The sequence below is a fragment of the Elephas maximus genome, chromosome 4 (genome assembly GCF_024166365.1).
Source record: "Elephas maximus indicus isolate mEleMax1 chromosome 4, mEleMax1 primary haplotype, whole genome shotgun sequence".
In the NCBI taxonomy this organism is placed as follows: domain Eukaryota; kingdom Metazoa; phylum Chordata; class Mammalia; order Proboscidea; family Elephantidae; genus Elephas; species Elephas maximus.
Window position 1 is genome coordinate 70,010,013 of NC_064822.1, and position 15,707 is coordinate 70,025,719.

A 15,707-nucleotide genomic window follows, 5' to 3' on the forward strand; every position below is an offset into this window, starting at 1 on the left:
GTGCAGTTCAAATCCACCAGCTGCTCCTAGGAAGCTCTATGGGGCAGTTCTACTCTGTTCTATAGGGTCGCTTTGAGTTGGAACTGACTAGACAGCACCTAACAACAACAACAAAGTTTTATATGATTCAGTCATTCATTTATTTATACAGTCATATCTTTCATTTTTATTTAGCACCTATTACGTGTTAAGAATTGTATGTGTTGTTAATGGTAAAAAAAAAAAAGTTGTTAATGGTACAGAGACAAAAATGACACAGCTCCTACTATCAGTGGCTCACAGTCTAGTGAAAGAAATAATTACACATATACATACAGTGTGATATATTCTCCTCGTTCCTGGCAGCAACATCTCAAAATTTGTGTTTTGCAGTTAGCATTTTTCCCCACCAGGATCATTTTGGTTCCAAATGAAAGAAACTCAACTAAAATTAGCTTAAACAAAAAGAAAAATTACTAATGACAATAACCGGGACTTCAAATATGACTGGATCCAGTAGCTCAATGTTATCAAAATATTTTAATCAATCTCTCAGCTCTCTCCACATGGCTGGCAAAACAACTGCCAACAACCCATATTTCTGTCTCCTCATCTTAGCAACTCATTCACACATCAAACACTTGAAAAACACTGATTAGATTTATTTTAGTCACAGGGCAATTCCTCAGCCACTCACTATGACAAAGCCTAGGTACTGTGATTGGCCCAGACTGGATTATATGTCAACCCTAGTGGCCAGGGGTTTCGGCAACTATGATTAGAAGTTCTACTGGGACCACAAAGATTGAAGTAGTTTCCTAAGAAAGGTGTACAAGTTAACATCTCTCCCCTAGTTTCAGCACTGTTCATCCCCTCCATTTTTTTTTGTCCCCGCTCCCCTCCCCCATGTTATTTTGTTCAATTTTGGAAGGGTCAGGCATTCTAAAAGCTTGTCCTATGCTCCTATCTCTCCTGAAACTTCCTTCTGTCTCAAAAATTTGTGACCCTAAGATCACATCTCAAATTCCCTATAATCCAAGATGCAATTCATCTGACTATGAGAACTTGAATATATTTGAAGTGATATGGATTCTCCTACTTTATATTATTACCCACCTTGGATTTTAAGTTCTGCTTTAAAATATTTTTCTACATATTGTAAGTAGTCTTCTCTTGATGGAGAATATTTATGGAAGAATGAACTAGGAAGCCCCTAACCCTTTTCTTGTTAGAAGAAATTAAAAAAAAAAGACCACTCCTGAATTGGCAGCATTTATCACAGACAGTGACAATAACAAACATTTACACCCTGTGTGATAACTCTAATAATATAAGCCAGGTCAAGAAAATAGGGATGTTTTCCTTAACACAATAATGTAAGAGTTGTTGCTATGAAAGGGACAATATGTTAACAGGAGGTGATTTGGTTATTTGTTCCTGGGCAACAAATTGCTCCAAATTTAGCAGCTTAAAACAATAACCATTTGTTATCTCACAGTGTCTGTGGGTCAGGAATCCAGGCATGGCTTTACCAGGTGATTCTGGCTCAGGGTCTCTCATGAGGTTGCAGTCAAGCTGTTGTCAGCCAGGGTTGCAGTCATCTCAAGGCTCAATGGGAAGATCTACTTCCAAGCTCACTCATGGTTGCCAACAGGCCTCAGTTCCTCCCCACATGTGCCTCTCCATAAGCTGAGTGTCTTTACAACATGGCTGGCTTCCCTCTCCCCAGGCTGCCTTATGAAACTGCAGCTGGCATCCCCCAAAGCGAATATTGATTTGAGAGAAAAGCAGAAAGTAAGAGAGCATACCCAACAAGGAAGCCTCAGTCTTTTTGTAACCTAATGTCAGAAGTGAAATCCCATCACTTCTGCCATATTCTATTCACTAGAAGCAAATCCAGCCCACACTGAGGAAGAGGAGAATTAAGCTTTACCTTTTGAGGAGAAGAGTATCAAATAATTTGTAGGCATATCTTTACAACCACCACAGGAGGCACTGGTGTTCCTTAAGTGAAATTACATTGTGCATCTTTGATAAAAATCAATACTGGCCTTAGTGGCATTGCCTGTTGCCTAGTTTTTTGTTCTTTGGTTTTTTTTAAGTGAAGATTTAGCCATGGTGAATTCTGGAAGGGATTCTGAAATGAATTTTGGACACCCACCTTCACTCACATTCTTGGGGCTAGGCCTTATTCCTCCCCTTCTGGATTTGGCAGTTACTACTCAGAAGTTCTCCCATAGCATTGAGCTAAAGCTTGAGGTGCTCCTGTTTAAAGGTCATAATAAGAGCCTGAGATGAAGAACTAAATTCTTCTGTGAGGAGAGATGAGCTTTCCTCAAAGAGGAAATTAGTAACACATGATAAAGGCAATCACGGATAGGTGATGTGGAGGAGAAACAGAGAAAGTGTTCTTCTTGTGGGATACCCTCTTTTCAAAGACTTAAGACTTTAAATTAGATAAAATTATAATTATAATCCCTGTATCTCCAGTGTGTACTACTGTCCTTTAAAGTCTTTCTGATTTAAAGTACTATATATTCTTCCCTAATATCCACGTATTTGGTCTGTAACATAATGGAGGCACAGGAGATATTTAGAGAAGAAATAGTAAATATGACAAATTATCATGCAGGGACTCTGGTGTGAACAGGGGTGGAAATAGAAACATTATAAATTGTTGAAAATAGGGAATACAGATTTAGATGAATAGAGAAGACCCATGAAGAAACAATAGAGAATAGGACTAAAATTCTTGACTGCCTCTCATAGACCAGCAAGTGACATATTTCAAGAAAGGAAAGAAGAAAGAAGCTTATTATATCCCAGGTCACAGTAACTCAGCTGTGGAAGGTAGAACTGGCAACCCCCAACCCTACACCATCTACCAAAGATTGTTGTTGTTGTGCACTGTCCAGTCAATTCTGACTCATAGCGACCCTATATGACACAGTAGAACTGCCCCATAGGGTTTCCTAGACTGTAATCTTTATTGGAGCAGATCACCAGGTCTTTTCTACCAAAGAGCTGCTGGTGAATTCTAACTGCCAATCTTTTGGTTAGCAGCCAAGTGCTTAACCATTGTGCCAACAAGGTTCCTTCTATCAAAAAAAATTCATTGATCAAAAGAATTTAATTAGAGCCAGAAAAATTTTCAACAAATAGAGTCACGATAAAAATCTAGCATGGCTCTATTAAGATGCTGTCATGCCTTAGGAAGAACAAGAATGAAACCAGAGGTCTTTAGTACTATAATGAATATCCACCACACTGGCGTAGTAGTTAAGTGCTACGGCTGCTAACGAAAAGGTCGGCAGTTCAAATCCACCAGGCACTCTTTGGAAACTGAATGGGGCCGTTCTACTCTGTCCTATAGGGTTGTTGTGAGTCAGAATCGACTGGATGGCAATGGGTTTGGTTGGTTTTTTAAGTAATAATGTGGCTCTGGAGCCTGACTGCATTCTCTAATCACTCGCTAGCTTTGTAACAGCCTTGAGCAAGTGACAATTTCTATGTGCCTTAATCATCTCATCTATAAAATGGAAATAATTATCACCATGATCGAACCAATCTAATAAGGTTGTTCTGAAGATTAAATGTATACAGTAGGTTAGGAAAGGTTGCTAGAGTATAGGTACACTCAAACATATGTGAAATACATATTTATGGAGAGGCAACATCAGTTGAGATATATGGATCAGCATCATAATACTGTAGCCAGAATTTTTAGGAAAATATAAGCCACATTTAACAATCCACAAAGATAATTGTGTTTATTTGTTAATTATATCATGGGAATGCTTGGTCAATTCAATGCGCTCATCAATTCTTCCAACTCACATGAACTCCTGCTAGACCAAAGGGACTCAATGCAATTCACTCACTTTTTCGCCATAAGTTTATTCACTTTGCCAACGTTAATCTTTTCTGGTAAACCCACCCTTAGTCATCCAGACAAACTAGAACATGACAAAGTTTAAGAAGATACTGCTTTATGTCACATTCAAGAAAGAGAGGGAGACGTGATTGCTGAAAGAGGTGAGGTTCAAAACTTACATCTTACTACAAGTGCAGTAGAAACATTTTGGAGAGTTTTAAATAAGAAAGTGATATGATTAATTTCTATTTTTAAAAGATCACTCTGGCTGTTGTAAGCCGAACTTATTTGGGATCTAATAGAGGGCAAGAACGTTACCAAGAAAACCAACTAGGAGAATGTTAAAGTCCTCCAGGAGTAAGTAAATCATTGCTTGAATGAGCGTCTTGTGGTAGAGATTATGGGAAATGGTCAGATTTGGGGTAAATTTTCAAGGCACAGCTCACTAGATTTGCTGATGAGTGGAGAGAATAAGAAGCCAAAAAGGAGTCCTATATTTTTGAACCACTGAGTGAAACAACTGCCATTAACTGGGAAAAGACTGAGGGAAGCAGGTTTTAGGATCTGGAAATCAAGAACTCTATTTGGGACATGTTAAGTCTAACACATATATTAGAGGGCCAAGTGAATTGCTTGATGGCCTTCACTCATCTTAAGATGCCTAAGCTGCCTGTTTTGTTCATTGCTTAACTTCACACTAAACTAATTGTCAGTCTTTTCATTCAATTCCTCCATAGCTTCTGTTTCTGTTGTATTTGGTGAGTTCATAGCTGATATTTATTCTTCCATAATATGCTAATCTCTTCTACTCCTTGTTGACATTGGAGAAGCTTAGGGAAAACACCATAACTGAGTGATATTTTGAATAATAACCTGCTGTCTTTCAGTACTCACCAAGCCAAGAAGAAGTCTGCATTCCACCAAGACTGCCCTTTCTATAACCACCCACACAACATAAGTAAGCCTACCTGGCACCCACCTCTGCTCTTTATCTCTGACCTTTCCTTCCTGCCTGAAAGTGTAGCATAAGCCACCTTTCAGCATTGTTCATCTACAGCTTCCCTTCCCAAATAGTTTCTGGAGAAACCAGAGACAGTCATCCCCATAACATAAGGGACCTCTTAGGCCCAAGCAACTACTCACTTCCTCCCACAGCGCCCAGCTAAAACCATTCTGCCTTCCCACGTAACTGCCAATTCTTAATCTTCCCCTTCTGGAATACAATCTGCCTGGTCACCTTGCAAAGGCACTTACATGTTGCAAACCCTATCATATTAGGAAGCTTTCCTGCAATAGTATCTGCAATGTCTCAGAAACGACCAAGCCCAGACACTCATATGCATATCACGGCATCCACACAACCACACTGGTCAAGGGATTTTAAGGATTTCCAGCCACATAGCTCTCCCTGTCTTGTCCCCAACCAAAGCACCCTGAAATAACCACTAGCGCCATACAAAAACACTGACCAATAACACAATACCTACACCAGTTCTGAAATAAGTACCAGCTGATGAACCCACTAATCTAGATCATCAGTGTAAATAATGAGCAGGCAGCTACTGGACATACAGAACAATCAGCAACTGAAAAGAGAGAGACCAATGCAGACAATAGCAGCAAAGAACTGTAGCCTAAAAAAGACTTTGGAAACACAATACCTTATTGCCAAATTTTTAAAAGAGAAATCCAGCAAAGCCAGTGAAGAGCAGAATAGACCATGATTTAGAAAATTAAAATAAATTCTCCCATGTTTCTTAGCAAAAATTAAATTAAAAAGTGAGATATGAGGAAAAATGAACATAGAAAGGATTGATTGAATACATAAAATACCAAGAGATTTTTCCAAGTGAGAGTAGGGAGAAAGGATTACCAGAATATTGCAGAGGCGGCGCCATCTTGGCCAAGTGGGGATCAGGAAGTCTTGACCACAGGGGCGGCCGAGCCCGGAGCTGAGCGGAGGATGCAACGGCGGAAGGGGCCGCCGCAGCCGGGGGGCCCAGGAGCGGCACCCGGGGCCCGCGGTGGCCCAGGTGGGGTTGGGGGCTACTGAGGCCGGGGCTGAAAATGCTGAAGTCTGTCTTCCATCGCGTCCAGGAGCTCTTCCGCATTGCCAAAGCCTGACTGAGCGGCTGAGCTGCGAGTTCCTGCTGATGGGGGCCGGAGGGGCCTGCGTGGGGATCGTGCCCTGACCGCATCTCCCCCCACGGAGGGTCCGTGCCTGTGGATCCAGTCGGCATACACTGACTGCAACATTACCGACTCGTACCCCACCGTGTCCCCCATCTGGTCAGTGGAGCCCGATGACCCTAACTTGGCTGTTGTCTTGGAGAGGCTGGTGTACACACAGAAGGGGAATGCTCTGCTCTTGCAGCATCTGAAGAGGATCATCTCGGACCTGTGTAAACTCTATAACCTCCCTCAGCATCCAGATGTGAAGATGCTGGATCAGCCCTTGCCAGCAGGACAGTGCACACAGGAAGATGTGTCTTTCAAAAATGAAGATGAGGAGATGCCTGAGGACACAGAAAACCTAGATCACTCTGAAATGAGAGGAAGTGCCAACAGAGGGTAAGAAGTATGAAGATGGTGGCATTGGAAAAGAAAGCTCGGCCATACTAGAGAAAATGAAAAAGAACTAGAGGCAAGATTACTTAGATGGTGTGGAAACTGGCTCGTTGCAGGCCACTGACTGGCTGATGAAGGAGCTTAGGGATATATACTGATCACAGACTTTCAAAGGCGATAATTATGCAGTCTCACTTGTGAATAACAGTCTGGAATGTCAGCCTCCTGAAAAGTTGACCAGGACAGTGCTTTGCGCAATGATCTCCAAATCCTCAAAGAGAAAGAAGGAGCTGACTTCATCCTACTTAACTTTTACATTATACATAACTTTCCCTTTGACCTACCATTTGTCAGGGTCGGTGTCTCCAGTGCTCTCTGGAGGGTGTGTTCTGGGCAGAGGTGCCATCTGCATGGAACTTCCCACCAATCGGGGATGGAGCAGTGCCTACTCAATGGAGTCCAGGATCATGCACATCAGTACCACACTGATGAAGGGAAAAGCACGAGTGCAGTTTGGAGCCCACGAATCTCAATACAGTCTGGCAAGAGCACAGCAGCCCTACAAGTCCTTGGTGCAGATCCACAAAACAAAATGGTTGGTACACACCCCCATTTGACATCAGCAATGATATCCATCGTTCCACATCCTCCTCTGAATCTGGCTTGAATTTCTGGCAATTTCTTGTTGATGTACTATTGCAACTGTTTTTGAATTATCTTCAGCAAAATTTTACTTGCAGGTGATATTAATGACATTGTTCGATAATTTCCATATTTGGTTGGATTACTATTCTTTGGAATGGGCACAAATATGGATCTCTTCTAGTTGATTGGCCAGGTAGCTCTCTTCCAAATTTTTTGGCATAGATGACTAAGCACTTCCAGAGTTGCATCCATTTTTGGAAACATCTCAATTGGTAGTCCATCAATTCCTAGAGCCTTGTTTTTCGCCAATGCCTTCACTGGAGCTTGGACTTCTTCCTTCAGTACCATCAGTTCTTAATCATATGCTACCTCCTGAAATGCTTGAATGTAAACCAATTCTTTTTGGTAGTTGACTGTGTATTCTTTCCATCTTCTTTTGATATTTCCTGTGTAATTCAATATTTTGCCGATAGAATCCTTCAGTATTGCAACTCAACACATAAATTTTTTCTTCAGTTCTTTCAGCTTGAAAAATGCTGAGCGTGTTCCTCTCTTTTGATTTTCTAACTCCAGGTCTTTGCACATTTCTTTATAATATTTTACTTTGTCTTCTCAAGCTGCCCTTTGAAATCTTCTGTTTAGCTGCCCTTTGAAATCTGTTCAGCTCTTTTAGTTCATCATTTCTTTCATTTGCTTTAGCTACACTACATTCAAGAGCAAGTTTCAGAGTCTCTTCTGACAACCGTTTCGGTCTTTTTATTTTTTTTATTTTTCCTGTCTTTTTAATGAGTGGAAACCCTGGTGGCGTAGTGGTTAAGTGCTACAGCTGCAAACCAAAGAGCTGGCAGTTCGAATCCACCAGGCGCTCCTTGGAAACTCTATAAGGCAGTTCTACTCTATCCTACAGGGTCTCTATAAGTCAGAATCAACTCGACAGTGCTGGGTTTGGTTTTTGGTTTTAATGAATTTTTGCTTTCTTCATGTATAATGTCATCCCACAACTTATCTGGTCTTCAGTCATTAGTGCTCAATGCATCAAAAGGATCTTGAGATGGTCTCTAAATTTAGGTGGGACGTACTCAAGGTCATACTTTGGCTCTTGGGGACTTGTTTTAATTTTCTTCACCTTTAACTTGAACTTGCATATGAGCAATTGATGTTCTGTTCTGCAGTTAGCCCCTGGCCTCGTTCTGACAGATGATATTGAGCTTCTCCATGGTCTCTTTTGACAGATGTAGTCAATTTGATTCCTGTGTAATCCATCTAGTGAGGTCCACATGTGTAGTCGCCATTCATGGTATTGAAAAAAGGTATTTGCAGTGAATAGGTCATTGGTCTTGCAAAATTCTATCATGGGATCTCTGACGTTGTTTCTATCACTAAGGCCCCATTTTCGAACAACTGACCCTTCTTGTTTCCAATGCTTGCATTCCAATCACCAGTAATTTTCTCTACATCTTGATTGTATGTTTGATCAATTTCAGATTGCAGAAATTGGTAAAAATCATCAGTTTCTTCATCTTTGACATAAATGGTGCTTAAAGTTGAATAATAGTCATATTAACAGGTCTTCCTTGTAGGTGTATGGATATTATCCTGTCACTGACAGCACTGTACTTCAGGTTAGATCTTGAAATGTTCTTTTTTGACAATGAAGGGGTTGCCATTCCTCTTCAACTTGTCATTCCCAGCATAGTAGACCATATGATTTTCTGATCCAAAATGGCCAATACTAGTCCATTTCACCTCATTAATGCTCAGGATATCAATCTTCAAGCATTTCCGTTTCATTTTTGATGACTTCAACTTTTCCTAGATTCATATTTTGTACATTTCATGCTTGAATTATTAATGGGTGTTTGCAGCTGTTTCTTCACATTTTGAGTAGTGCCACATTAGCAAATGAAGGTCCTGAAGATTTGACCCCATACGCGTCATTAAGGTCAACTCTACTTTGAGGAGGCAGTGCTTCCCCAGTGATCTTTTGAGTGCCTTCCAACCTGGGGGGCTCATCTTTTGGCACAATATTAGACAATGTTCTGCTGCTATTCGTGAGGTTTTCACTGGCCAATTTTTTTAGGAATAGATTGTCAGGTCCTTCTTGCTAGTCTCTCTTAGTCTGGAAGCTCTGCAGAAACCTCTCCACCGTGAGTGACCCGGCTGGTATTTGAAATATTGGTTGCATAGCCTCCAGGATCACAGCAACACACAAGCCACCACAGTATGACAAACTGACAGATGAGTGGTGGGTTGGTACAGTGATACACATAAATTTCTTGATGGGAGAACAGATGTATCTCCTATCTGGTTAGTTGCAATTCAGCAGATTAGTGTCTTTCACCTGAGATCCCCATCACTTCTTCAGTTGGCCTTATTGGACAAACCCTAAGATGACAGGCTCTCTCATGCTTAACCCACAACTGGTTTATGGAAAACACTCACCATCATTTGCTCTGATAATTGCTAGAGTGCAGGCTAATTCTACCTCATTCAACCCTTCTTCAATTCATCCATGACTGTCAAGTCACTGGTAAGAATTAACACTAATTGGCTGTGTCCAAAGCAGAGCCTTTGTGCCAACAGAAGAAGATGCCCTCTTAGGGAAGATGCAGCTCTGCTCTCATTCAGCTTAGTATACTCAGTCCTGGCTGGATTTCTATCACCACTTGCTCCCTTAGCCAGGTACCCTTGTGCAAAGCACAAGTTGCATACCATATGTAGCGGGCCTGAATACACACATCACCACCCAAGTTCAGGAAACATATTGAGATCTTGAGTAGTCGAAATGTACCTCTCTCTTGACTTGAGGTGAAGAGAGAAACACTATCCAATCCTCTCCTTTACTGGTGGTGGGGAGACAAAAGCAAAGAAATGTATAGAACAGCTCTTCTGTCAAAAAAAAAGAACCTTTTCATAAATTCATTTCTCAATCTCTTCTCTCAATCCATTAGATCAATGTAGTAATAAACTTAAAAGTTGGGTAACCAATTTTTGTTTTCTGCTTTTTGAGAGTCCCTCAGGGTGTTTTATCTCACAACTCTATTTGGTTTCTGATACCTATTATGTGTTTGCTGCTTTGGTTAGAGCTTCTAATTAACGTCTTGTTTCAGAACTGCTGACTCCAACAAGCTCAAGGTAGACCGATTATCTTTCTGTTCCAATTTTAGCTGAGGATTGTCCAGTTGGGCCCCTCTGCTATTATAAGCTACCTTGATGTCCTCTTAGATTGCCATCCCAAAATTCCTTGGACAAAGGATTTCCCTGTCTCAGGACTTCTCTATACCTCCTGTTGCAGAGGGTAGTGAGGTCTCTCAGGCTGGGACACAAAATTAGACTAGGTGATCCATCATTTTTGTTATCCTCCTGAGAGACTATAGGTGTCAGTTAGAATCATTCAAAACTGGTCCTATTCTTTCATCTCTTTTGTTTATTTACCTAAGAGGAAAAGAAAGAAAATGGACTTCACAAAATATGTTAAGGAATGATGACTCTCTTTGGTTTTGCCTTTTTCCCTGGTTCCTATCTCAGTGTATAGCAAAGCAACTGGCACACAATTCACCTTAAGCCCCAACCTCACCCCAATTCCTATTCTCAGAAAATTAACTTTTCTCCTACTTCAAGGCACTAAAAGATGTCACATAGGAATTTTCTGTCTTGCTGCTCTGACAGAGATCACAATAAAGGGTCCTGGACAGAGCTGGAGAAAAATGTAGAACAAAATTCAAACTCACAAAAAAGGACCAGACTTAATGGTCTGACAGACTGAAGAAATCCCAAAAGTACTGAGGTCACTCCTGAGGTTCATCTTTCAGCCAAAGATTAGCCAGACCCATAAAACAAACAATACATGTAGCTCAACCGTGTATATGAAACTGAATGGACACACCAGGCCAGGGACAAGGAAGAGAAGGCAGGACAGGACAGGGAAGCTAGACAAATGGAAATGGGGAACCGAAGTTCAAGAAAGAAAAAGTGTTGATACGTCACAGGGTTGGCAACCAATGTCACAAAACAATATGTATAATTATTGTTTAATGAGAAAATAATTTGCTCTGTAAACCCTCATCTAAAGCGTAACAAATTTTTATCTGTCTTGATTTATCTATCCTTTACGCATCTATGCCTCCTCTCCTCCTGTCTCTGAGAAATGTCCTTCTTCCTTTCCAAAGCTAAGTACTCAACCTATGCTCTCTTTCATTTCCTCTGGTATCTTGCTTTCAAATTATTATTTTTGTTTACTTTTGCACCTTCAGCTTTTCATTTCTCTCAGGCTCTTTGCCCTAAAAAGCTGTTCAAGATCCCTGCACACACCCTTAAACATATACATACATATATGTATTTTTTTTTTCTTGCCTCATTTTCAGGGGATATATCTTTCTTTTCTTACACTAGCAAATGCATTTTTTAGAAGTCTACACGTTTTTACACATACTGTTTCCATTTTTTCTTTTCTCATTGACGCAATGCACTAGATAGATAAGTAGGTAGGTAGGTAGGTTAGATAGATGATAGATAGATAGACAGACAGATAGATCCATAGGTAGGTAGACAGGTAGGTAGTTAGATAGTAGGTAATTAGGCGGATAAACAGATGTTAGATTATAGCTAGATAGCTAGATTAGCTAGATGAGAGAGAGAGAGAGATTAGATGATAGATGATAGATAGATAGATAGATAGATAGATAGATAGATAGATAGATAGATAGATAGATAGATAGATAGATAGATAGATAGATAGATAGATAGATAGATAGATAGATAGATAGATAGATAGATAGATAGATAGATAGATAGATAGATAGATAGATAGATAGATAGATAGATAGATAGATAGATAGATAGATAGATAGATAGATGATCGATCGATCTGTAGGTAGATAGGTAGACAGGTAGGTAGGTAGATAGTAGGTAGTTAGGTAGATAGATAAACAGATGTCAGACTATAGCTAGATAGCTAGATTAGCTAAATGAGAGAGAGAGAGAGATCGATTAGATAGAGAGAGAGAGATGATAGAGAGACAGAGAGATAGAGAGATAGAAAAATGAAAGAAAGAAAGAGAAGGAGGGAGGGAGGGAGAGAGAGAGAGAGAAAGAAAGAAACCGTGTTGGCACAGTGGTTAAGAGCTACAGCTGCTAACCAAAAGTCAGCAATTCAAATGCACCAGGCACTCCTTGGAAACCCTATGGAGTAGTTCTCCTCTATTACGTAGGGTCGCTGTGAGTCGGCATTGACTCGACGGCAATAGATAGCTCATAATATGTATATTGTACTTACTAAGTGCCATATATTTTTCTAAGTGCTTAACGTGTGTTATGGATTGAATTGTGTCCCCCCAAAAGATATGTATCTGAACTTGTGAATATGTAACTCTTGTATCCATGAATGTAAGGTTGTTTGAAGAAATAGGGTCTTTCTTTGAAGATGTTATCAGTTAAGCCGTACAAGACTAGGACGTATCCTGACCCTAACCTTGTAAGTGGTGTCTTATAAAAGGGGAGAACAGACACCTAGAGACAAACACAGGGGGTGATTTTTACAGGAAATGAAATTGTTGTGGTGGAGGTGGTAAGTCTACCTTTCTGTTTTGATTCTTTCATGTTGTTTAAAAATTTATAGTGACCATGTATTATGTATTATTCTTATATTTTAAAAATACTAATAAAAAATGAAGACCCTTGCCAGAAACCTGTCTGACAGAATCAATGAAGACCGCCCCACCCTTCACCTCAAGCTTCAACTTCCCGCTTCCTTGTTTACTTCTGCCAGGTTCTGATCTTGGCTTTGAACCATGACTTTAAGTTCTTGGTCCAATCAACACTTGGCACCTTCCTTCCTGTCATCCAATAATTAACAGGTTCCAACACTTAACTCCACCTGGCCCTACCAGGCTGCCTATGACATTTATCTGCTTTCACCTGATAATTGACCTTCACTTTATTCCTAAATTGTAGGCCTTCCTCCTAGATGTAATTTTACTTTCACCCGCTGCTCTTTAGAATTAACAACTGCCATAACCTTGGTTTCAGTAGCTATATGACCAATATTGAGGCTAATGATCAATACTTAATGATAATTAACTCTTATTAGCCAGAATCTATGCCCAAAGCATTGTGTAAGATGTTTTAGCCATTCTGTTATGTAGTCTAATCCTGACAACCTTTTAAAGTAGGTGCTATTATTAGTCTTGACGGCAGTGGTTTTTTGGTTTTACTATTAGTCCGATATTATATATAAATAAATTGAGGCACAGACTGTATTATGGTGTAGGGGTTAAGCACTCGGCTGTTAACCAAAATGTTGCTGATTTAAACCCAACAGCTGCTACGCAGTAGAAAGATGTGGTAGTCTGCTTCCATAAAGATTACAGCCTCGGAAACCCTGTGGGGCACTTTTACCCTGTTTTATAACCAACAGGTCAGCAGTTTGAATCCACCGGCTGCTCCTTGGAAACCCTATGGGGCAGTTCTACTCTGTCCTGTAGGATCACTATGAGTCGGAATTGACTTGATGGCAATGGATGGAAAGTTTTGGAGCTGAGATTTGAATTGAAGTTCATTGACACAGAATCTATGCTTTTAACCATTACATTATTCTGTATACTAGATTTTGTCCATTCCTTATTTTATTCTGCCTCATATTTTTATTTAGTTGTAAATATCTCAAAGAGACTAACAATATTTGGTTGTTATCCTTAGAACACTGCGCATGAATTTGTTTTCTACTTTTGAATCCTCAGCTAACATCTTCCTATTTTGGGACCATGATTAAAAATACACTGAAAATGCAATGTAACTTTTCTTACGTATTATGATCAGATCAAATATCATACTGTAAGGCATCCATAATCAAATCTCATCCCATAATTATCTACCTTAGTGGGAAATACAGTGATCAAGGAGTCAGAGTAAATGGATGCTAGCAACAGATAAAAAGCAACTGATGCTTGAATCTTGAAGGAAAGGTGTACATCAGATCATTAGCTCACCTAGATTTCTGATTTTCAAAAGATCGACTACAGTCATGAATCGTTTAACATCCACGATACATTCAGTGAAATAGGACGTTATGTGATTTGGACGTTGTACAAACGTCATGTTATATACAGGGAGTCCCCAGGTTATGAATATCGGACTTACTTACAACCTGTAATTGACAGCCAACCCCTATAAAGCCTATTATATTAAAAATTTGAGGTACATCCCAGAAAGAGTGGAAGAAAAATATGGAACAAAATTCAAATTAAAAAAAAAAAGACCAAGCTTGCTGGTCTGACAGAGACTGGAGAAACCGCAAAAGTATGACACCCTTTTCACTCAGTACTGAAGTCACTCTTGAGGTTCACCCTTCAACCAAAGATTAGACAGGTCTATAGGGCCAACAATAACACACCTGAGGAACATGCTTTATAGTTCAATCATGTATATGAAACTAATGGGCACATCAGCCCAAAAGCAAAGACAAGAAGGCAGGAAGGGACAGGAACACTGGACAAATGGAATGTGGGGTGGAGAAGGGGAGAGTGTTGACACATCGCAGGGTTGGCAACCAATGTCACAAAACAATTTGTCTATTAACTGCTTAATGAGAAACTAATTTGCACTGTAAAGTTTTGCTTAAATCACAATAACAAAAATATATATGTATAACAACAAAAAAAAATTTTTTTGAGGTACATACAATAGCTCTTAATAACAAATGGGCACTAGTTTGTGATTCACATCAAAAATTATTACTGTATTATTGTGTTAAAGATGTTTTTGTGTATCTGGAAGTGTTTCTTTAATGTTTTTTATGCATAGAACTATGTACTACATAATAAGACTTAGATATGAACCATACCTAACTATTACTACTTATATACAAATTTAACTTAAAGACAGACTTAGAAATGAAACTCTTTCATAATCCAGGGACTGCCTGTAGTCAAGACTGATTTAGTCTTGTAGTGAAGACCAACCAACCACCTTGCTGGAACTCTTGCTAACAAGCAATCTTAGTTATCTAGTGCTTCTATAACAGAAATGCCACAAGGGGGTGGCTTCAACAAACAGAAGTTTATGCTCTCATAGTTAAGTAGGCTAGAAGTCCAATTCAGGGTGTGAGCTCCAGGGGAAGGCTTTCCCTTTCTGGGGGAAGGTCCTTGTCATCAACCTTCCCCTGGTCTAAGAGCTTCTCAATGCAGGAATCTCAGGTCCAAAGAATGCACTCTGCTCCTGGCGTTGCATTCTTGGTAGTATGAGGTCCCATGTCTCTCTGCTCACTTCCCTTTTTATAAAGCAAAAGAGATTGACTCAAGACACAATCCAGTCTTATAGATTGAGTCCTGTCTCATTAACATAACTGCCACTAATCCCGTCTCATCAACATCATAGAGATAGGAATTTTAACACATAGGAAAATCACATCAGATGACAAAATGGTGGACAATCACACAATACTGGGAATCATGGCCTAGCCAAATTGATACATGTATTTTTGGCAGACAAAGTTCAGTCCATAACACATTCCTATAACAGAAAATTTCGAGCTTCCTTATGTTGCTGAAATTCAGCTGTGCTCCAAACTAAAGTCTCCTTACCTATGCTATCAATATTTAATTCATACTTTCTTATTTCATGTACACTGCATTTTATGGTTACA

The 15,707-nt window shown here is 39.8% G+C and overlaps 1 pseudogene; it reads left to right on the forward strand.

Annotated features, from left to right (window-relative positions):
• LOC126076265 (ubiquitin-conjugating enzyme E2 Q1-like) overlaps positions 1 to 10,280 on the forward strand; it is a 49,986-nt pseudogene extending 39,706 nt beyond the window's left edge.
• The last annotated feature ends 5,427 nt before the right edge of the window (positions 10,281 to 15,707 follow it).